The sequence below is a fragment of the Lutjanus erythropterus genome, chromosome 19 (genome assembly GCF_056507025.1).
Source record: "Lutjanus erythropterus isolate fLutEry1 chromosome 19, fLutEry1.hap2, whole genome shotgun sequence".
NCBI lineage: Eukaryota > Metazoa > Chordata > Actinopteri > Lutjaniformes > Lutjanidae > Lutjanus > Lutjanus erythropterus.
In genome coordinates this window covers 16,403,220-16,426,774 of record NC_139335.1, presented here as the reverse complement: position 1 = coordinate 16,426,774, position 23,555 = coordinate 16,403,220, and the positions used below count along the sequence as shown (strand labels likewise).

The 23,555-nt window shown below is 41.7% G+C and overlaps 1 protein-coding gene across 2 annotated transcripts in view; it reads left to right on the top strand.

Annotated features, from left to right (window-relative positions):
* Positions 1-23,555, top strand: part of prkcab (protein kinase C, alpha, b) — a 132,064-nt gene that overhangs the window by 54,026 nt on the left and 54,483 nt on the right. The gene's annotated exons all lie outside the window — the stretch shown is intronic.

Sequence of the window (23,555 nt, the reverse complement as noted above, 5' to 3'; positions counted from 1 at the left end):
TTTATATAAACTCAGCTTCACGGATCACAGGTATTACTAATTACTAATTAGAGTGAAAAGTTATATCTTCATCGACACAGAGGGCATGATTTAGAAACAAACTGCTGACAAAAAAATCCTCTGTTTTCACGTTTCCAGTTCAGCAGTTAACCATCATCTGTATCCAGATGAGGTCGTCTGTAATTCAGGTGCAGTCGGTCGGTGAGATTACTGGAGGCGCCGTTCAGGTCTGACAAACTGTGACCGTCCGTGTTCAGAAAATGACATTAGGAGGAGAGCACACAGGTCGTCCTGAAACTGGATTATAAGTGCCTCTAGATGAGCTAATACAGCGCACGGATAAGCATGTGTGTGTGCGGATGACTTCAGCTAATTAAACAGCTGCACATATGGCTGTGTTGTGCAGAAAGGACAGAGGCTAATACAATTCAACACAAGAATATTCTGTGATAAATATGACATTTGAGAAGGCATAAGACTTTATAACAACCATTATTAATAAATGGTTAATTAATAGTTAATTAAACTTTAGTTAATAGTTATATGTGTTAATTAACATTCAAATAAAGTGCATGTATGCTTTATAAACCATTTTAAATTTGCATTGTCGCAAAGTTGAAAACAGGGCTGTTTTTCTAAATTCATGAGAATTTGACCTCTTGGAGATTTGTGGTTTTCAAACAGCAGGTTAGCACTATTTCACAATCGTTTTTCCACAAAACAGGCGTCAAAAAATCACAGCTCACTAGTTTTCATGTTGTACTTGCTGCCAGTATTGGCTTAGGTTATCTGACCACGTTTAATTCTGACTAATTCTGACTAATGTTTCACCGCTGCTCTTTCTTGGACACATTTCCACTGAATTTTAATTTGTCCTGATGACATGAATATGAGTATACAATCAGTCACTGCGAGTCTGAAATCCCAGAGGAGCTCATATTGTTGAATTTCTACTTATTTGGGCAGAAACAAACCAAGATGCCTTCTTGGTGGTTTTTTTTTTTTTTTTGCCTGGTGCACAGTACCTGTCAACTGTCAACCACCTACTTTCAACCTGTATAGAAAGAGAGCCAGAGCATCGCAATGAGTCGGATGAAAAGAGTTGAGTCGCTGCATGTTTCCGCATCACTTTGACACATTGACAGGTGGTGAGCTGAAACATGGAAAATCCCTTGTTCCTTCCTTCTCCTGGTCCTGCTGTCTGCAGCTGTGACAGCTGAGTGTTTCTCTGTTTTTTACCTTCAAAGGTTGCAGCCTCTGTCCTGATGCAGTTAGCGGGCATCGGTGCAGCTTTGGGGACATCTGTCCTCTTTTCTCTTTGGTCACCTCCAATTTAGATTTTCTTTGAAATGTCCAAACTCAGACGCAGTTCCTGTGCGGTTGAGATGCTACATGCTCTGTTCAGACCTGAAATTAAGATGCACCCTGAGTCATTCGATCATAAGTAGATAGCTCAAAGTACAGGTGATGGGCTGAACAATTAATCCAAAGTTTATCAAACTTGAATACTGCTTCCAGCAATTTTCAAATCAAAGATATATCTGGAGAGGCATTGTAATGGCAGGTGTGAACTCAAGAACTTAAAGCTGCACACTTGTGATCTGATCACCAAATATGCACGTTAATACCAGGTCTGAACAGGCTCAGTGACTTGCCAAAATGCCTCGGTAACATTATCCTCGCCTGATAGCACACAGTAGCCTGAACTCCGGCTGCATTTCACACCATTAGCCTGCCAGTCTCGAGCCATTACCCTCCCAGCAGTTCAGCTCTAACCTGCAGCAACAGCTGGGATGAGAGTGAGCGAACCCGCCCGCTGCAGCAGCTTACACAATGTCAAATCTCTCCACATGTCAGTGCTGAACCGCACAGAGAGCAGATTACAGCTTAGGGTCGAGCCCGACGAGTCAACATGTGCTGCAGAGTGCAGCCACAAGAGCAGGCGGGGGGGATGATGAATTAACTTGACGACAACTCTGTACAATATGTAAGTCAGAGAGGTCAGCTTAAAAGACGAGCGTCTGTCTATGTGTCATTAACCCCGAGGAACAGATCGGTCTTTAGATTACAGACGTTATGATTACATAACGACTGCTACACTGAGGCACTGTGGACATCAGGTCTTCAGTCAAAAATAATAATCTGTGAGCAACTTTACTTTAGGCTGAGCAGATGTCCCAGACTGACAGCCTCTGGTAGTTTCACACAGATTGCTCTCAGTGCAAATATATATATTTTTTTTACTTTAATAATGTCGGTTTGACTGCTGCTCTAAAGTCAGAGGATGCTGTTTATAGTGTCACCAGAGTTTTCTTGCACTATATTGCAAAATGCAGTGACAAGCTCTTCATTCAGTTTATGAGGAAGGTAATCATGACTAATAATTCACTGGAAACTTACACATATTTTATTATTACCAGGAGTTAAATTGAGCGTTGCAAATGCAAGAACAGCAGTCAGGTAAACTTGTGCTCGTTCTTCTATAAGTTTGATTTTTGGCATGTGAAGCGTCAGTCTTACTGCTGTAAACATAAATACTGATGTGACACTCAGACCGGTACAAATACAAGTTTGTGATAAGTCTGGGGTTTCAGGCAGACAGTTGTTACCAATTGGGAACACTGACTGCGGTGTGTGTATGGACAGTTTTATAAGTCTGAATATTTTTTGGCACTTGTCATTTTGGGCTATTGTGTGCATGTGCACTTTTAGTATGAATCCTGAATGAGGCCCCTGGTCTGTCTGCGTCTTCCTCTTTGTGTTCAGAAAAAAAAATGAGAATGAAATACAGCTATTTATTATTTTGGGATGAGAGTTCAAATTAACAGGATTATTTGCTCCATCTTTCAGAAAATATAGTAATTTGACTTTTTGTTATTTAGATGCTGGTCAGTTGAGTCTAGGTCATTAGTTATGGAGTATTGTGCATGAGTTTTGTTGACATTTGTAATATTCACAACATGAAATATTCATAAGATCTAAAGTGCATAAAACCCCACATTTTAATTATCAGAAATCAATAAGCTTGGAAGTCTCAGATGTCTGAACAGCTGGAAAATATGAGCGATGACATAAGCTGCTGATTTAATCACAGATATCAGATTGCAATCTGCAGTTATTGGTCTCATGCCTGAGCACACACACACACAGCCAGTGTGTCAGTTAGCTGATGAATTCTTATTGGGGACACTCTGGTTTCCACCTGCTGCTGCAGCAGACAATACGAGTGGTTCGAATGTGGATATTAAACAACAGAAAATGTATTCTGCTGAAGTTATTTGTGGCTCTCAACACTGTCTGGCTTTTGTGTGACAACATAACACAAACAGGAGTGCACTATGTCAAGCTGCACACACCTAATTACACAGTAAACATGTCAAACTCATCTACAGCATATACTGTACATCTTTTGATAATTGTCGTCCCTGCCATGTTTACACCTCTTCTTGTGCTTGAGTGTGAGTGCACGGAGATGGAATACACTTGGTGTCAGACTGTGTCTTTGTAATGCTGCTTACAGGGTGTGCAAATGAAAACATCACACGTTGCCTAAATGCAGCTCGTCTAAATGCTGGAGTGTGAAGAACGCTGTTTGCATGACTGTCCCCAGGCTGTGCTGCAGAGAGAGATGGGAAACACTCTGTCGCCTCTCGCTCACAGTCTGCTTCTCCTCGCCTCAGGTCTCTCTGCCCTTATTATCTGTCATGCAGCTCTGCTCGTGTCTGAAAATGGCCACCTTACCAAAACACACACAGCGGGGCATCTGTGCTGTAGTGCAGCCACCAGCTGACTCGTGCAAATGCCTGCCTCTGTTACAGCGGTGCCAGCCCCGCACAGCGGTGGGTGGGGCGCAGTTTTAAAAGGTCTGAGCCGGTGGGCCAATAAACCAGCAATTTGCCTTTCACAGCTGGGGATGTTTTTGTCTGTCGTGGTTAATAATACTCATCTTTAGGGCTCTGCCTAACAGGAGAGGCAATATATCAATATTAGAGATGGAATTTGATCTATTATCTTATTGGGCCTGATATTAACATATGTCGTACTTGTGACAATCCAAATTCCACAACACCAAGTGTGGGCTTGAGTCCTAATCAATTAATTGAGTAATTTAATGTGACTTTTCAAAATTATGTTTCCATATTTTGATAGATTTTTTATTTTTTTTGGCAACTGCAACTGTTTTGTATTACAAATGCTTCAGTGTGTATCTGTGCAGCCTGCTGAGGTACTTTGCTCGGTTTGACAGACAGTAGATTGTGTTTATCCTGCATTTTCACACGTCAGCATCTTTGTGTACTGTCTTAAAGCCGCGCTTGTCTGTCAGGGCCTGCTGTTGTGTGTGCGCAGGCAGATTTTGCCTGTGTAGGGACCAAAGTGATAACAGATTCTGGAAAGCTGAAAGTAGCACTGTTGTATTGAAGTCTGCCCTGAAGTTTTTTTTTACCGGTAGCAGCACTGTGGTGCAGTGTGTTAATGAGTGGGCGTTCATTTGGTTTGTTCTTGCGCAAGTGTGCGAAGACCGCGGATGTATCGAACTTAACATTTGCCCCCAAGAATCATGTCGTAGCTTGTCTCTCGGCTGCAGTGGTCTCCTTCAATACTGGACCAACTTCAAAACGTGTTGTCCCCATCAGTCACACACAAACACACACACACATGGGAAAATAGGGCCCAGGTTGAAAAATACCAAAGTTCTCCTTGTTCCAGCTCCCTGGAGGCGAGGCGCCGGGTGTGGATGCGATTCTCCCTAAGATGCTAACGACTCTGGACATTGTTGTATTTGCCTATGAATTTATCATACTAAAATTTATACTGGTATTAATGTGAATGATACGATGTGGCACACACCCATAGCAGCTAGTAGAACACCCTGACTTATTATGGTTGATTCACAAATGCAGCATTTCCCTACACTCTTTTATGTCGCACATTTTCTTCTCCATTTGCTTTGAGATGACTTTGATTACACGGTCGTACTGAAGCTACACCGTCACTTCAAAGCAAACTTTTGTTTTATCTGCAGCAACATACTTCAATAAAACTGGAAATATGGCTCCATAAAACCGTCTCCCTTACCCTCCTCTGCGTGCCCTCCTGAAGGAAACATGTTTAATAGTGTGATTATGTAATACCACTGTGTGTGGATGTTCATATCTACAATGTATTTGTGCATGCTCCACAGTATGCGTGATGAGTGAATCTTCCTTTTGCTTATTAACAGTGTGGCTCATTAAAACCCCCTTGCAGGCTGACAATGACAGAAACGGTCTGCCTAAATAAACTCCACAGACCTGGGCAGGAGAGGGAGCACAGGCGGAGGAAACGAGTGCGAAGCAATTAAGATGATAAAGAAGATTTACGAGAGTTTCAGCCAAACAGTTGGGTCAGACTGTTCCAGTGCTAATAAAGTTAAAGGATTGCGAAAAATTATGTGAGCAGAAAAAAACGACATAATATCAGCGGACACTGCGATGATTAAAGCCTCGGGCTGATTTCAGCCCACACAACCACTATTTTACACACGGGACGCTTGGTTTCAAATCTTGTTTAGGTTAAAGAGTCGAACAGCTAATGGAGAAACACTTCCTCAGTGCAGTTGGCTCTGTTACTAGCCTCACAGTTTTTCCAACCAAGTGTGACCAATGAATTTATGAAGGAGGGTAATTAAGACTTGATCATCTCAGAGATAAACATAGATACAATTTCAGCAGATAGAACCATTCATCCTGCTTATCAACATGCCCCGCATGCCAATTATGTCCAACTTCCTTGTGAAATGTTAATTAATGGGAGTAGGTCATGTCTTATAATTAGGGGAAATTGAAGAGTGCTGAAACTTGTGATATTTTCAGAGGGGAAGGAAGTCTGGCTGAAAAAATAAAAGCTTGCAGAAAAAGGGAGAAAAGTTGTGTGAGTGAAAACACAAAAAACGAACAAGTAGAACGAGTGTGAAGAATAAGCAAGAGCGAGATTGAGACATCAAGCCAGAGGCAGGTTGGGAATACAAGTGTGGGCATTGAACTCCCAGCCATGTTTTATTAAATTAAAAGGAATTTAGTGGATCTTCTTTTGGGGAAAAGAACAGAGAGCTGCTGCACCTGAGGTCCTGTTCTTTAAAAGAAGAAGCAAAAGTGAGAGGAGGAGGAGGAGGAGTGGATAATGAGGATGCAAAGGAGAGGAACTAGTGGTCAGAGAAGACACAGCATCAGAAGAGAGCAGTGAATGATATACAGGACTCTCTTAGAAACAAGGGTTCCAAAAGGGTTCTCATTGAAGAGCTGAAGTTTTACCCAGAGCCATTTGCTTCTGAAGAACCCTTTTTTGAAAAATGGGTTCGTCGAGCACTTTCTAAGACTAAGGGTTCCATGAAGAACCCTTTTCATCCAAAGACTCCTTTTTGAAAGAAAAACTTCTTCAAGGATTGTTGAAATCGCTGAAGAGCTCTTTCATTAAGGGTTTGTCAAGGGTTCAATGTACCATAATATAAAAGGGTTGTCAGTAGAACCACGTGGGTGAGTTCGAGATAAAACCCTTGGAATAAAAAAGGGTTCTCACTAAAACGCCTTGGTTCTGGATAAAGCCCTTGAAATATAAAACAATTCTTGGTAGAACCCTCAGGTGGGTTCTAGATAAAACCTTTGAAATATAGAAGGGTTTGGGATAGAACCTCTTGGGTGGGTTCTGGATAAAACCCTTTGAATATAGGATGGATCTTGTTAGAACCTCCTGAGTGGGTTCCAGAGAAAACCCTTGGATGTAAAGGTTCTCGATAGGACCCCCCTAATGGGTTCTAGATAAAGTGCTTGGAATATCAAATGGTTCTCGGTAGAACCACTTGGATGAGTTCTTGTTAGCATCCTTAGAAAGTGGAAATCTGGGAGGGTACTCAGTAAAACCATGACACAATAGAAAGGTTCTCTGTAGAACCTCTCATTGTTTCTAGGTGAAACCTTTCACACATGGCTCCAGGTACAGCTCTCTGGAAGGATTCCAAGTAGGATTTTTGTGAAAGGTTCTACCAGGAACCAAATAGGGGATAAGCTGAAGAACCTTCAATGGTTCTAGTTAGCACCTTTATTTCTAAGAGTGTAAAGAAGAAGCACATGGAAGTCAAGCAGAGATGGGAAATGGAGACTAGAAGGGGAAAACCTTTGTCACTTCTCCTCAAATGAACCCAGAGGAAGGAAAAGTAGAGCAAAGAGGGAAGTCTGGGAGCTGGAGGGCACGTTCTGCCTGCAGGGAAGATGGAGGAGAAAAGGGGAGGAGATGCATCAGAGGGGAGAGGAGGAGGAGGAGGAGGAGGAGGAGAAAGTGGTTTGTAGTATGTTGTGTGTGTCAAAAGTCCAATCCCTGCTGGGCCACGATGAACAAGAGGAGGAGCGGTAATCAGGGCACAACGGAAATGCAGCGTAATTAGCTTAGCCTGCGAGATGAGCTGCATGGAGAGACCAATTGGCCTGTGAGTGGCCTTAAAGTCTGCACACACAAACTCACACACACACACACACACACACACACACACACACACACACACACACACACACACACACACACACACACACACACGCATACTCACACTCACAGAAAGATAATGTGTATCTGTGTATCACCACAGTGCATAATCACCCTTGTTGCAGTGGAGGACAGTGTTTGTGTGTTCTCCAAATTCTACATGTGTGTTTACCTCCTGCTGAGCCTTATGGGGTGTGTGTGTGTGTGTGTGTGTGTGTGTGTGTGTGTGTATGTGTGTGTGTGTGTGTGTGTGTGTGGGCGACCTGTCCTTCTCTTTGCCAGTAGCTTCTGCTCTCTCCTCACATTTTTAAGAGAATTCGGTTTTTCAGATCATTATTTGGTTCTCTCTCTTCGTCTTTTCTTCTGTGCACAGTCAGACAGTGAAGACACGTCATCATTGTAGGACATCTATTCATAGCTTCATAGTGTCAATCACTTGTGTTTAATCATATTTTGGCACTGAAACTGAGACATTTCATGAGATAAGTTAAATTGTCTATTGAAACTAAAAGTAGATCACAGCAGAACTGGGCAGAATTCCTAAAAGTCATTTTACATTAAGGGTGTACCAATCCAACTTTTTTGATCCAGAGATAATGAGCATAGGGAGCATTTTGAAACCAAAGTCTTGTGGTCCTCATTCAGAAAAAGTTTGAGTTTCATAGACTTTGTTTCCTGCATTCTGGTGACTTCTGAAGAATGAAACAAAAAAGCAGAAATAATGAAATAATGTGTCAGTGCCCAAACCAACCTAGTGAACAGGAATGGTACAACTGTGTTTTTCATACGGGTTTACCCAAAAACAGAAAAAAAACCCTACATTTTAAAACAAAAATGATCCCCTTGCAGACAGGCATTTCTGTCCTTTTGTGCCTAACCATACCAACCAAAGCTAGCAGCTATCATGATACAGAAGCAAACTTTCAAGCATGATAAATGTTCCAACCATGGTCATGGTTTTGGATAGTGGTTGAAAGTATAAGGTTGCACATGACAGGGTGTCTGGGCAGACCCTTTGGGACGGGGTCAGGGAGTCAGACATCAAGAAGGAGCTTGGAGAACCGATGTTGTTCTCTCTGGATGCCTCCCTGTGGAGATATTCTGGGAATGTCCAAAATGGAGGCGACCCTGGGGAAGACCTAAAGCCCTCCAGAGGGATTTCCTGCCCCATCTGGCCTGGGGATGCCTCAGGATCCTTGCTTGGTTTGTTTTAACCATGACCTGGAAATGGAATTTTGCTAAATGGATGCAGGGATACATTTCTGGTTTAATGTGCAGCTGTATTACAGTGAGAAAAGTGCATATAAAGGGTGCCGGCTTTCAAATAAATCAAGACAAAACTACTGCCAAAATCTTAAAGTGTGTTTGTCTTTCAGGTACACCTCTCAGTCTGGTATATTCATGGTCACACACACACCCACTCACACACAAACCAATAGCTGCCCCAGAAATGTCAGTCTGAGCCAGTGTTTTTGGCTGCAGTGTTACTGAAGAGAGGAGTTGCTCAGAAAGGTGGACTCCGGCGGAGTTTAGCCTTCCTGACATGTTTACCTCTCCTGGGCCGACATGCTGTGTTATTGTGACCCATTGTACCCGTCACACTAACCCAGTTTGATCTCTTTTAAGTTGAACTTCGGCTGTTTACCTCAAGAACTCAGCTTGTTTCTTTGGATCGTGCTTTAAGTGGCTGATACAAATTGGAGCGTTGACATTATTAATAAATAATTGACTACTTTACGTGGCGTGATACCACCTGCCAGTCTGCACTTCTTTAGGACAAACACTAACCTGAATGAAAGGTGTTGAATTGCCCGATTGTTATCTAACTCTCCACTCAAACGACAACAGGATCTTTTGTCTCAGTGCTTCACGTCTGAGAAGCTTATTTCGTCTTTAATCATTCCACTCACGCATGTGCACTCAGCGCTGGATGTGATTGCTGAATGAATGAAGCTCATTTGAGCAGTCAGACTAATAATGGTGAGAGATCCTGTTCCCCACCGAGGGGAAGTGTAGACGATGAATAGTCATAAAACTTGCACTCGCAGCAGGTGAAAGACTCGGAGTGGCCTGTTGGGAAGAGTTTGCGATGAGGAAGTGCACTGCAGAGCGTAACCTGATTTAAGGACTTAATGGCTGCGCGTAAACAACACCTTACTGCTGAGTGTAATTTCATACAGCTCAAATTGGGTTTCATCTTTGATGATTAATGTGCACAGCAATGCCTCATGGTGCATGGAGATTATGGGTAACAGAGGTGGATTTAGTATTATCATGTATTCACTTTCTATTGAAATGCCACCGTGAGGACTGTTTCTCCTGCTCTTTGGCATTTAACGAATCCCAAATTGATATAAAGGTTCATTTTGTTGCCAGACTCACTAATAAATGATAAGATTAACTCTTGATTCAGGTTTGATTTACAAATAATGAAAACAGACTGCGTGCTGCACCAGAGCTCGAGTGAATAGGTCAAGTATCTGTGAAAAATCTGTCTGAAAAATTTGTAGTGTATCGCATTTGAGTCACAGCGATCACATCTCCCTCCTTCCTTTCCTTCTCTTTGGCCTCGTTCATCATGTTTTCTTCATGTTCATCACTTCATTCCAGCAACTTCTGCAGATTGCTTTCATTGTCGTTCATTCATCACAAATGCAACAGCAAAGACTGACCAGGGACATAAGATTTGCTTTGCTGTCATAAACACAGTTCTCTGCATAATAGACATACAGAACACAGACACACTGCAGGTGCGTCCTGTCTTAATCTCTCTCTGTTCTGTGTGTGTATGTCTCTGTGTGTGGAAACTATGTGGTCAGCAGGAGCAAACAAGAACCTGGAGACAGAAGTGTTTGCATCCTCTTACAGCTTGATTCCGCTGGGCTCAGCTATGTCACGTTACGACTGTGCCGTGGCCACCGGAGCTGATCGTGGCCATTTTACATGATGCTTGAGATTCAACCAGAAGCACCGCAGCGCGTCCCTGAAGCAGCTCTCTGCTCTGCTCTGTGAAGAATACGTGCAGAGAGTCTTTTTGATGGAAGGCGCTGCCTGGAGCAGATCGAGTGGGCAGGAAGTCAGATGTAGGAACAGCATAGAGAATCCAGTTAATTTTCAAAATAAAACACAGTGTGTAGACTCGCAACAGACAAACAGACAAAAAAAAGAAACTATTTAAACTGTTCAAGGAGTTTTTAATCAGCTATGAAACAGTCTCAGTTTATTACTGGTGCACCTATAATGACCTACATGAACAAATAAGACTATCCATAGAAGATTGGCTAACAAACTTCCTCTGCAAAGTTGCAGTGAATAGTATAAACTACCATTTTTGTCCATAGGGGCCTCAAAAATCAATAAAATTTGAAAGTTCCTTATACTAGTTTTAACTATGCAGCTGACTTACCTGTGCAAGAAGCACAAAACGCAGTGGGCAAAGTGCTCCTCTATTGAACTGCTGCTGGTGAGAACAGATTAGTTGTGACCAGCCCAGTGGAATGAAGGCGTCCACACAGAGTTTTTCTTTTTACAGAACATTTTGTCTGTCCAGCATGCTTTTTTGGACTTAACTGAAGGACACTGTTATAAGGAATAGCGCAGTGTGTAAGTGACTGACTGATGGCACTGCTCATAACTTAAAACATAAACATAGCAGTAAGTTGTCAGTCTGGCAGTAAATGTACAGTACAGGTTAGAGTTTGTTAGTTAATAAACGCCACATCTTCTCTAGACCAGGTAAAGTTTCATGCTGGAAAAGTGAAGGGGGTGAAGGGGTCAGCCCCAAAGTAAGCTGTTGGTTCTGGTGGTTCTTGAACTGCAGTGTCATTTTGGGAACATGATAAAATAAATCCATAAATCCAACACTGAATGTCCTCTGTAGTTATTTATGTATTTTTCCGTCTTGAAAACAGTTGTTGATGTTAACTTGTTGTTAGTGGCTCACTGGCAATCTCAAGATGCCTCGGGTTGAGTCCGTCAAGTATTCAGAGGCTGAATTCCAGACTTTTCAACCAGTCAGAGGCTACATTTTAGACTCGGATGTGACAGCACTGATCCACATGTATCAACAGAGACATGCACTGATCTCAACATGAGATTGGTAATGAGCTCAACCCTGCGGTGGACATCAGATGACCGTTGTATTGTGGTAAAGCAGTTATCATCACAGCCTACAGCAGACTGTTACAAATCATGACAATGTGACTCTCAAACCAACAACAGTCTCTTTTAGAGGTACTATTCAGAGGAGTGAAAGTTAGAAACAGCTCTGCTACTCACAGATGAATATTTTCAATACAAGATCAAAAATACAAGCAATAGCTCAATCTGAAACACAATTTAAGACATGGAAAGAAATGCTTGACTGAGGCCAAATCATAAACATAGTGTTATTTAGCACTTAAGTATAATCAAGTGAATTTAATTCATCAGATGAGAGTTTCATGAATAATTTATAAACCTATAGTACGGTACAACAGATGTGTGTGTGTATATGTGCGTGTGCATCTACTCATGCCAGCCCCTGCGTTTGTGTATGCGTGTGTAATCGCAGACAGGCTGGTAAACAGTGTGTGTTTGCGGGCGGACGGCAGCCGGGGAGCTGACCTATTCCTCAGACTGGAGGCGGAGGCAGCTCGTGATTAATGTCATCACCAGGGAGGGACCACAGGAGAGATGGGGAGGGAGGGGGGGAGGACGGGATGCAGGAGGCAGGTTTTCGCTCCGTTCAAAGATACACGTCCCTTTCCTTTGAGAATGATTACATTCAAAAATGGCTAAGAGGTGTCACGTACCAGCTTTTTGCTCCCGCGAAAGTGAGTCACAACTTGTTGTCTTGTTTACTGTAAAAAGACTTTTGCTTATTGATGCATCATTCACCTTGACCAGCTCTTCCCAGCATGCCCACACTCGTTTCTGTTACTAAATAGTTGCTGAAATATCTTAACACAAAGTACGACATTTGACTAAAAAAGACAAGTACTAACGAAAAACTACATAGACAGCTTGTTAGCTTGTAGTATGAGGGATGCACCCAAATTGAAATGCGTTGTTTTGTCAAACATATTGTTTTGGGGCCACAAACAAAATCTTGTTTAGGGCCAAAAGGCCAAAAATGAGTTCATGTCTTCCAAAGCGACCTATTTGAACGTTTCCTGATCTGACGCCCCAGTCACCAATCCGACATTGTTCATCAGTGCAATGACTCATTTCTGATCTGCCACCACCATGATTACACTTGGGGGCAGCAAAAACAAGCTGTGAACGCAATATTCCCAATTTGTTAACAAACACCTTTTTATATCCTGCAGATGTGGAGCAACATCAGCTTTCATTTTGAGTCCTGTTTCTGGCCATCAATCTTAACTCTACTTGTACCTGGCCTCCACCAACTCTTAGGGGAAATATCTGGCTTTTTAGCTCCTAATGCTCCACTATGTTCACCAATAAGTGACAATCATCTAAAATGCCGGAGTGGAACTGCAGAGCTTGGTAATAATACTCACTTTGTCACTACCAGCAACACTGTTCACTTTACATGTAGTAATTTAATTTTAAAATGTTGCTACAAGCAGCTTTAATGTCATGGGAACATGATGGTCACATGTATTCTAAGTCCATCCATGCATCTCAGCCTCCTTTTTTAAGGGTTCACCCTTCTGCCTTCACTCACGAGAGTTTAGCCTTAATTTAGTTACAGGCCCCACGCGATCATTGTGACTTTCTGTGTTGCTCGTTCCTATAAACCACTGGAAAACCAGGCTATTAAAGTGTGTTGCAGACTTGCAGCAGACAGAGAGCAAAGGATCCTGTGAGTTATTATATGAGAAACTTTATTGAAAAAAATGGCATCTCAAAATATTCAAATTCCCACATCAAGGGCCAAATGGCCTTCCCCTAAAATGATGAAGCAAAATGTCTGTGCGTGTGTCTGTGTGTCTGTGTTTTCAGTTCTGAAAAGTGTGTGTGATTTGTTGGTTGCACTGGCCACTGGGAGTGTTTCGGGGCCACAAACAAAATCTTGTTTAGGGCCAAAATATCCTGTAGGGTTTTAAACGTTTGAACAAACGACCAGTGCTGTCATATTTCCTGTGAGGACGGTCTTGCTGTACCACCGACAAATAGAGAAGCAGGATCTCTCAGCTAAATCTACAGACGAAAGGGGGCAATCAATTTTCTCCATGAGGCACCAGGGGTGAGATGCCACGCTGAGGTCTCTGTCTGCTTCTGTCTCTGTAACAAAGCCACTGCCGTTTGCACTGCTCCGTTGGGGATGTCACCTCACAGGTCTTTCCTCCCCTCCTGTCTTCCTTCCTCACCCTTCCTCCCTCCTGTCTCACTCCCTGCCTCATTAAGCACTTGATGATTACGTAATGCTTTATTCTCAAATTTAAAAAAAAAAGTCTAACGGCCCTGTGGCTGAGTCCCCTGGGTATATTTATGTATTTAGTGGTATGTGGATATGCGTGTGTGTGTGTGTGTGTGTGTAGGTATGTGTGTGTACCTCTGTATGTGCTTCAGCTCCCTTTGTGTGCACCTTCAGTATTTTGCCGGGGGATATTTGGGTGTTGGGAGGGGGTTGTATGACTCAAGACTGTCTCCCCTGAGAACAGCCACATTCGCCGTCCTACTTTGTAGTCTCACGTAGAGCACAGTGACACATCTGCCATGTGCAGACTTACTGACTTGCACCATTTTAGAGAAAGAAATAACTAAGACAACCACATTTACATGACATGTGCTGTTCTACAGAAACAAGGGACTCTGTGGCAGCTGTTGTGCTACAAAATGTGAGAACGAATGCTTTGTTTCCTTTTCAATTTATGTTTTTTATTAGAAAAATGTTCCAACGTAGACTAACTCCATTAAGCCACAGGTTAGTGTAAAGATCAGACTGAAAAGGCTGAAACTTCAATTTGGTAATTCATCAAAAGAAAGTTTGTTGCCTTTATTTTTGTTATGCAGCAAATACCGCTTTTATTTCCATCAAGGTTAGCCTCTTTGTCTTTCTCAGCGATTTTAAATCACTCAGTGGAGCAAAGGGCATCACAAACCAAGCACTTAATATCAGCAAGTAAGACCACTGTGGAAAACAGAGTCTACAGTGTTGCAGCTCTATGAGGCCGTGCTGTGAGCTAGATGCTAACCTCTGCATGCTAATATGCTCATGATGACAGTGCTAACATGTTGATGCTAGGGATGTATGTTCACCATCTTAGGAACTTAGCAAGGTATTTGGACATATTTAAATTTGACCTGATACTATGTTGATATGACTCATCAAAAACTGTCAGTTATTATTTAAAGGAGAAATCTATAATACTGCAATAAATCATAGAATGACCACGATAAGTCATAAAGGTTGTGCTCAATTGAAATACTCACTTCTCCAAAACCACGGTGTCCTCCTTGGAAATTTTTATCCTGGCCCACAATTTGTGTTTGACCGTTTGCTAGAGTTCAAACTAATGCTGAGTGTTCGAGGAATGAGTAAGCGTCTGTTTATGAGTAATATTTTAGAAGGAGTGGATGTTACAGTTAAATTGAGCAATATGATAATGGAGTCTGGCAGGCAGTAGGGCAGGAAGGCACAAACTCCAGAGTGTATTTTTGGAGCAGTGGGCTTTTGTTTTCGGGAGAACTTTATTTTAAAAAATGGAAGCGATTGTTTATGCATATGAATTCATAATGGAAGCACTGAAATTGACTGCGAATTGAAACAGAGTGATAAGTTGTCAATAATATTGTCTACTAGTCATTGATCACCTAACTAATATTTATTGTTGACAGCAAGCAATTTGTGCTACTTCCAGCCAAGATGTTGATCAAAAACCATACCCACTGACTAACTGATCGGCTGATCTTGTAGCTCTGGCCTGTTAATGAGCAGTAGATCGCTGATTTCATCACATCATGACTGATAATCCAGTCAGCTTTAAATTAATCCAATCACTTGATCATTTATCACTCTATTTTTGATTTCACATCCATTTTACCATTTTTAGATTAATTTGCATTTTCATCACCTCCATTTTTATCAAGAAACCCCACAAAACTGAGAAAATTGAGAAAGTTTCCTATAGTTTTAATTATCTTGTGATCCTGACCCCCAGGTTGGGAACCATTGTTTTAAAGACGGTCAGCAGTAAAATAGGTTTTGAGGTATTAAGCTAAAATAGAAGATGTTTCATCACTCCCTCACACTTTCGATCCTATTCCTGCTCTGTTGGTTGCCAGCTTTCTCTGACTGTCTCTTGGTGTGAACGTGCTGATGCAGGCCTAACTACCTCACACCCAGTAATGCTCCCGTCTCCAGCAGCGACGACAGGAGGGACGGCCCTTCCTAAACGCTGCTGGGAGTGACTCATCTCACACCAACACAGGAAGAGGAGGACAAACAGGAGGCAAAAAACTCCCGCTTGACTTGTCACTTTTTGATAATTAAACACACCAAGCAGTTAGGGATGTTCCACAGACACACACACACACACAGTGAATCCCAGGCATGTCAGGAGTGGGAGGACGTCTGTGGGACACCTTAGACCATACATTAATTTTAACTGCATGCTCCCTTCTCTCTTATTTATGTCTGTTACTGCCTCTGCACCAGCGAAGCTGTGGCTGAAGGCATTACATTTTCAGGTTGCCATACATCCTACTGTCTGTCCATCCCATTCTTGTGAATCCGACATCTCATGAACACCTTGATAATTTCTAAAAATTCATTACAAAGATCCATTTGGACCCAAGGATGAACTCATTCGGTTTCGGTGGTCACAGTTTAAAGGTCAAGGTCACTGTGACTGTAGTCGGGCCCATTCTTCACGAACACATGTCTTGAGCCACTTTCTTCAAACTCTGCACAAATGACCAGTTGGACTAAAGGATGCATATACCGCCTAGGATGATGAAGGATGATTTTGGTGGTCAAAGATCAAGGTAACTGTGACCTCATGACTGTCCCATTCTTATGAACATGATATCTTAAGACAGCCTTGATCCGATTCCTGCAGACTTGGTACAAGTGAGTTGGTACGAGCTGATTAGATTTTGGTTGTGAAAGGTCAAGATCACAGTGACCTTTAGTCCGTCCCATTCTTAAGAACAGGATATCTCAGGAACACCTCGAGACAGTTTCTTCAAACTTGGCACAAATGACCTGTTGGATTTAAGGATGAACTGATTAGATTTTGGTGGTCCAAGATCAATGTTAAATGTTTTTTGCCAGAACTCAAGAATCCATGCTTTAATTATGACAAAATTTCATACAAATATCCAGCAAGAAATATTTCTGAAAAATTCTATATTTAAAGTTCAATGATGAACTTCTCTGTAAAAGGATAATGTTCAGCTCTCTATCAGGACAGTCATAACTTCCATTTCTCCAAAACATACACCTCATATCTTTTATTACATTCCTTTGATGTTATCACACATCATATGAGTCTGGATTGACATGGATGTAAATAGCAGAGACATACAACCAAGAGGTGGTTATTCTGTTTTGTTCCTTAGCTTTGTCTGTTCCCTCGCTCCACCATTTCCTCTCTTCTGGTTTTACAGCGCATCTCTCTTTTCTGCTCATTTTACCTTCTCTTTTCCTCTCTGTGTCTCACACCACACCGTCCTCCTCCCTCTGCCTCTATCTCTGTAAGCACAGAAGGCCTATGGCCTCATTAAGCCGTCACTGATCCCTCCTGCAGTGGCCGAGCCCGTCGGATCATTAGTCAGCCCTGTCTGAGACGCCCATCCTGACAAGAATAGATCAGCCCAAACCTCTAATATTCTCTAAATGTCTCGAACGCAATCACGTCAGCTGCCACCGCCACCTTATCAGACGATCGATCAGTTCGGACGTGCCATATTAAAGCTGATGTGAGAAATATTGACGCATTCACACGAGTCATGTGTGTAATTGGACATTTGTGTCATGAGTGTTCTTGATTATGTGTCAGGTGTCTTATGTAAGGATGTGTATTTCTGCTACATTCTCATGTCCTCATTATTTTTTATCATCTAAATGTCACAGCAGGTTAGCGCCTCGTGCACCTCGTGGGACTGTGAGTGGATATCGTTAATGGGAAATCGACAAAGGCAGTGAATCAGACAGTTGTACTGGATTTTAGTCTCTAATATTCATTAAGATGATGGAGGCAAAAGGTCAGAGCAGAGTATGGCTGCATATTATAATGGAAAATTGATATCATTACACTGCAGACTGTATGTGATTATGACTTTGACAGCCATTGTAAGAATTAATGGGCAACACTTTATTGGAAGGGGTGTGCATAAGACTGTCATGACACTTTCATGAACCTAGAGGAGCCTTTATGAATGTTTATGACTGTTGTCGTAAGGGTAAATCTGTAATTGATTTATTACAGTAAATCATAGAATAGTATTTAATCAGATTAAGAACATAACACTCAATTAAAATGATCCTCTGTAAGCCTATAACTTGAGTTATTTTTCATCAGTTTCATAACTGATTAAACTTCAAATTAATGCTGAATGTTTGCTGAAATTAGTAAGTGTCTCTTTATGAGTCGTAAGAAATCCTTAATAATCTTTTAGAAGGAGTAGATGTTCATAACTGTAAAATTGAGCAATTTCAGAGTGAGAAGTGTTCCTGCCTGAGCTTCCTCCAGTCTCAGGAGGAGGGAAAGGGGAAAACAACTTGCTTCAAAAGTAGATCATATATTAAATAGGATTTCAACCAAGTTTATATTCTCTTTTTGGCTCCAACTTGCTATCTGGACTGCAGTACAGTATTTATAGATGCACAATCGCTCCTTTCAGTACAAGACAAATATGTCTTTTTTAAGATAATGTGACATTATCAGACTTTAAGTAACTTTTTAGGTTTATGTTTTAACATAACATTAAACTGTCATATGTGGTTGGTTTTGACACTGCTGTGGCTGTCATGAGACTATTATCAGTGTGTTGTGAATGTTTTCCTTAGACTCAATTAAAGTGGTGCAGAGTTGTCATAAAGATGTCATTAAGTCTTATAACATTGTCAAATGCTTCTGCAACAGCATCATGAATAATATCCTGGACTTCAGCTAAAGTGCTACCATTTTGACTTGTCATAAAGATGTTGTTAAATGTAATAAGGCCAGTTTGACAACAGAGTACAGTCCAAAGGTGATAAGGTTTACAGTGTGATCTGATGGACAGACGGGAGTTAGCTTGTTTCCTTGTTGTTAATGTGGGATAACCACTGTTATCTGTTAATGGCACTGAAAATCTGTTTAGCATTTTACCTTGCTGATAGGCAGCCTTTGTTTGCCGCTGTCATATTTACTGAATACCACTCTCTCCAAACCAACCAAACTCCATCAGCAAAACAATCATTTTACCTCGCAGTGGACTGGAGTTGTTGCCTCGATCTGTTAGTACGTTTGTGTTATTGTGTGACTTTGGTGATTTAAAAAGATAGTTTGGATTCACCAAAGTCACACAATAACACAATCAAACTGACAGATTAAGGCAGTGGTAGACAAACAACTCCTGTTTTCTGCAAGGTAAAATTACTGGTTGTGTGTATGGAGTTTAGTTGGTATGGAGACATGGACATGCGGTTTAACGATGGTTTCCCATCAGAAAAGGCTGTATGATGACAAAGTGGAGAGGTGAAAATATTCTAAATCTAGCACACACTTGAACCAATATTAAGTTTTTGTAGGTTGAACTTTTTAAAGTGTCTAAAATACCTTTTGTTGCTGACCATGTCCACAGGAGTTCATTGCTTAGCTTCTGTGCTGATCCGCCTCTCTGCCTCTCTGAACAGGGGGCGTGCCCACCCACCATCTACTGCAGCGAATACACTGACTATCCATAAGTACCTCATACAAGCCCTCTTCAAATAATCCGAACTATCCCTTTAATGGCTGTGACCGGTCACATGTAGCCACAGTAACAGACACACTTGAGGCAGGAGGATTAAAAGTATTGGCACACTGAAGCCATATATGCTCATCTTTAGTGAATTGTACAGCTGCAGGTCAGAGGTTCATCTTATCTAAGACCCACACACTCTCATATCATCAGTGACATGTCCTTCTGTCTAATCATGAGAGTATAGTACGTATGGATAAGCCATATGAGGATGTTCCCATATCACTAACACCTTTTGGATTAGCAGCCCACTGTTAGGCCAGCTGTTGATCTTTTGGCTTCATCCTAATGCTGCGTAACTCTTCTGAAAGCCTCCAGTCAACAAGTACCATAGGGGCTTTTAGCTGGATGGAGGAGGTGAATATTATAAACTGACAGGAGGAAAGCTGCATATTCAGCACTTGTACTGAAAAAAAACAAGAGGCAGAGAGCAGCTGTGTTGCTTATGTAATTGCAGAGATGTAAATAGTGAAGGGATACACGTTTGCATCCACACACACACACACAATCAAGTGGCACAGCAGTAATCGCCTGCTATTTGGACGCCGGACAGAAACATCAGGGGCCAGAATGGTTTCTCTGCCAGCTACAGGGCATCTGACATAATCCACACACACATGCTAGTGCATGCAAGATAGATGTAAACACACACACACACACACACACACACACAGCCTGAATGTCAGATGGTTTAGGACACATCACATCACACACACACACACAGAGGCATCCAGCAGAAGGACAGAGGACACCGGAATATCTGTTTACGTATTTAGATGACACGCACACCTTAAAGTGGAGCTGAAATTTTAGGATGCTACAGCCGTCGTGCAGTTTTTCCACTTTTCAAAAGGACATAAAAATGTTTTTGTATATATTTATGGAAACTGTCTAAGACTGAAGCCTCCCATGGCAACAGTTGACTGACACTTGATGGGACTCACTAAAAACTCGGCAACAAAAATGCTGCAATGTGAGAAAATGATAAATGATATATGATAAATATATAGTAGGTGAACCAGTCTATATTAACACTCTCCTGCACAAACACAACAGGAGTAATATATGTTATGTATTGACATTGTAAACAGAGTGAGTATGTTGTTACTGCTGTACTCAAAATAATGATTGCACAAAGTGAAATTAACATGTCCATACCATCCCATACATCCTCCACATACATTAATGTCACAGATGGCTGGTGAGGATTACCATGTGTGTAATTACATCCCATGCTGATATGGGCTTTAGCTATCTATCTCTTCTATAGGCTGGATATGCGTTCTGCAATTTCCTGGGTTTGTTTTTGCTTGTTGACGCAACACAGACTACAAATATGTGAAGCTGTGCTCATCAACACAGAAGATGAAGGATTTATCACGCAGATGATCGTTATCAAATCCTGCGGGTGCTGATCGTAATTTGAAGGATGTGTAAAGTATCAGGAGCTTAACGATGTTTTCACCGCTATAGGCACATGCACACACAGGCTCATGCGTCATAGCAGATTGTGTAATGTTACTCCCAGCTGAGTGGGGTATTCCTGACAGCAGGTTTTACAAACTCTGACCCTGACTTTGAACACTGAGTGGATGAACCCTGAGATGTTAGGCCCTCTGTGCACCAAAGTGTTTCTTCCTGGTTTAAAACAACAGGCACTCTTTTGAAAACACTCAGGTGGGAATGTAAAACTGCAGCCCCGGGGTAGAGTAGCCTATTTGCTTTGACTGTTGCTCTGGATGAAGGGAAGGCTGACTCACATAGGACCCACTGGTGTGTGTAGGTTCCTGACATTTTGTGGGCAAGGAAACATCTCGGTGAGCTTCATTGTTTGGTTCAAGAGCTGTGTTTAGATGGAGCACAGTTCAAGGGATATGAGCAGCACACAGTTGTGGCAGCCTGTTTGTCCCACCCTGCCTTCACTGTGATTGGACAGTGGTGGACACTGACAAGTGCAGCATTTGACCCCAAGTCGTATACTGTTCAGCTCTTGGCAACTCGAAAAAAATGCAACGGACACAATGAAAAATGCTGCAGGCTTTGCACTGATTTAAAATTTACACTTTAGTGCAGTAAACATTGCAGTGGAACTGCTTGAACAAACTGTCACCTGTGGGTCACAGTGTAAAAAGCAACTAAAGAACTACTCAGACAAAGGACTAAAAAAACAGTAAACCTCCGCAAATTAATGCGTTCATTGATACAGACTGAATCAGTGAGGAAAATGGAACAGTGGGGTTCTGTAAGAGGGAAGAGAAAGAGAGAAACTCAGGATTTGTTGAAGAAAACCTGCCAGCAAGCAGGATATGTTACTAAAGCAACTGATCCAGAGTTTAACTTAGCTCTTAAAGGAAACTAAACCGCAACATAAACATGTCACGTGACTTTGATTGATAGAAATAATACAGTGCTCTTATTATTTTAGTTTTGTTGTCTCTATGGAAAATAGTCCTGTGTGTGCACATGACTGCTCTTTTTACAGCTGTAGTTTTGCAAGTGCACCTTTCCTTCAGTGTTTATGTTGTGCATTGGTTAAATATAGTTTCCGTGCAAAAGAGATGGCCTCCTGGGGCCTGTCCTCCTTGGTTTCCGTGGCGATGTCGCAGTGATTAACGTGCAGGCATGTTAAAGCCAGTTGTCCAGTTCCCTTGTAAGTCAAAGCTTTAATAAACACAGTGGGGGGGAAATGGGGACTGTTACAAAGCACTCTGGGAAGGCAGGTGATAGATGACCTGGAAAGTTTTGTTGTTGTGTCTTTTTTTTAAACTTTTCTAACTGTATGGTAATAGTTGGCTTGCGTCCTTGTAAAACTGCCCCATGTGAAAATCATCCTTTGTACGTACAGTTGCAACAATCTGTATAATTATTCACTGTTGAACTGAGATGGAAGTGTCGACCACAAACAGGAAAAGTGAGAATGAACACTTTATGGATATTCTTAGCCAGCAATTATTCTCTGCATGTCGGCTTCTTCTCACCTCATTATTTTTAGCTCTACCTGCTCGCTAAAGGTCGCCTCGTTGTTTCCCTTTTCTGCATAATGTGGTGTTTTTAGATTCAGTTAATTCCTGACTGTGATGTTTTCATAATTGGACATGTTTGTAGTCTCAGATAAGAGAGAAAAATCAAGAGTGACACTGATCCTTTGCAGGATCGCTGAGACATACGGCACCTGCGTCACTTATTTCTTCTCTGACTGTTGCCGTTTGTTAATTTTACCCTGAGAGCAATGTTCTCTTCTTCCCAGTTCAACCACATTCGAATCTGATGGCCTCTGCGGCTCCACTGGAGCAGATGGGGGTTAAAGGGTCAGGGGTCTGGCTCAAAGGCACCATATGAGGCTGCTTCTTCTCTATCCAGATTTATTCTGCTGGTCCAGGGATGGAGCCTGTAATCATCTGGTCACAAGTCCTCTTTTGCAGCTTTTAGGTCAGCACAGTTCACATATTATGTAATATAATGAAAACAGGAGTGTGTATACAGTGTTTCCCTCATAACCAATTAGAAGAGGCAGTATGAAATATGGCCACCACTACTTTTTTTTTTAATTTTTTTTACGAGAAGCGAGGGCTTCGTATTATCGCTTTAGAAACTAGTGTTATATCATTATGCACTTCATTTGCTTCACATCAAGGTCAATTAACACACGTGTGAGGAAAACATTAACAGAGGCTCCATCTTATCTCTTTACACATTTAACTTTGCACTAAGCTTCATATGCAGATCAATTAAAACACTTTTGAAAGATTAAAGCTTCTAAATGAGAAACGAACAGCATGCACTGGGTAGATGTCAACAATAAAGCAAGAAATGCTGATCAGATTCAGGATTATCATTGTCGGAAGGGGAAAAAAAGCCCTGCAACTTCACGTGACAAGTGCACAGTAACATTACAGCAGCTATAATCGTTTGATACGAAAGGGAACAAACGTCTGTGAACATTTGAAAGATCCAGGCATTTTCTTCTTCCTGGAGGCAGCCTTTGTACGCTTGAGGCCCATCATGACAGGAAAGAGACGTCAATCAAAGACAACAGTTCCTTCACAGAGATGATGTTTTTATTCAATAAATATCAATAATTGTTTCAAAGATCATGTTTTTATTATGTTCAGTAAAAGGGTATCATACACCTCATAGGTAAA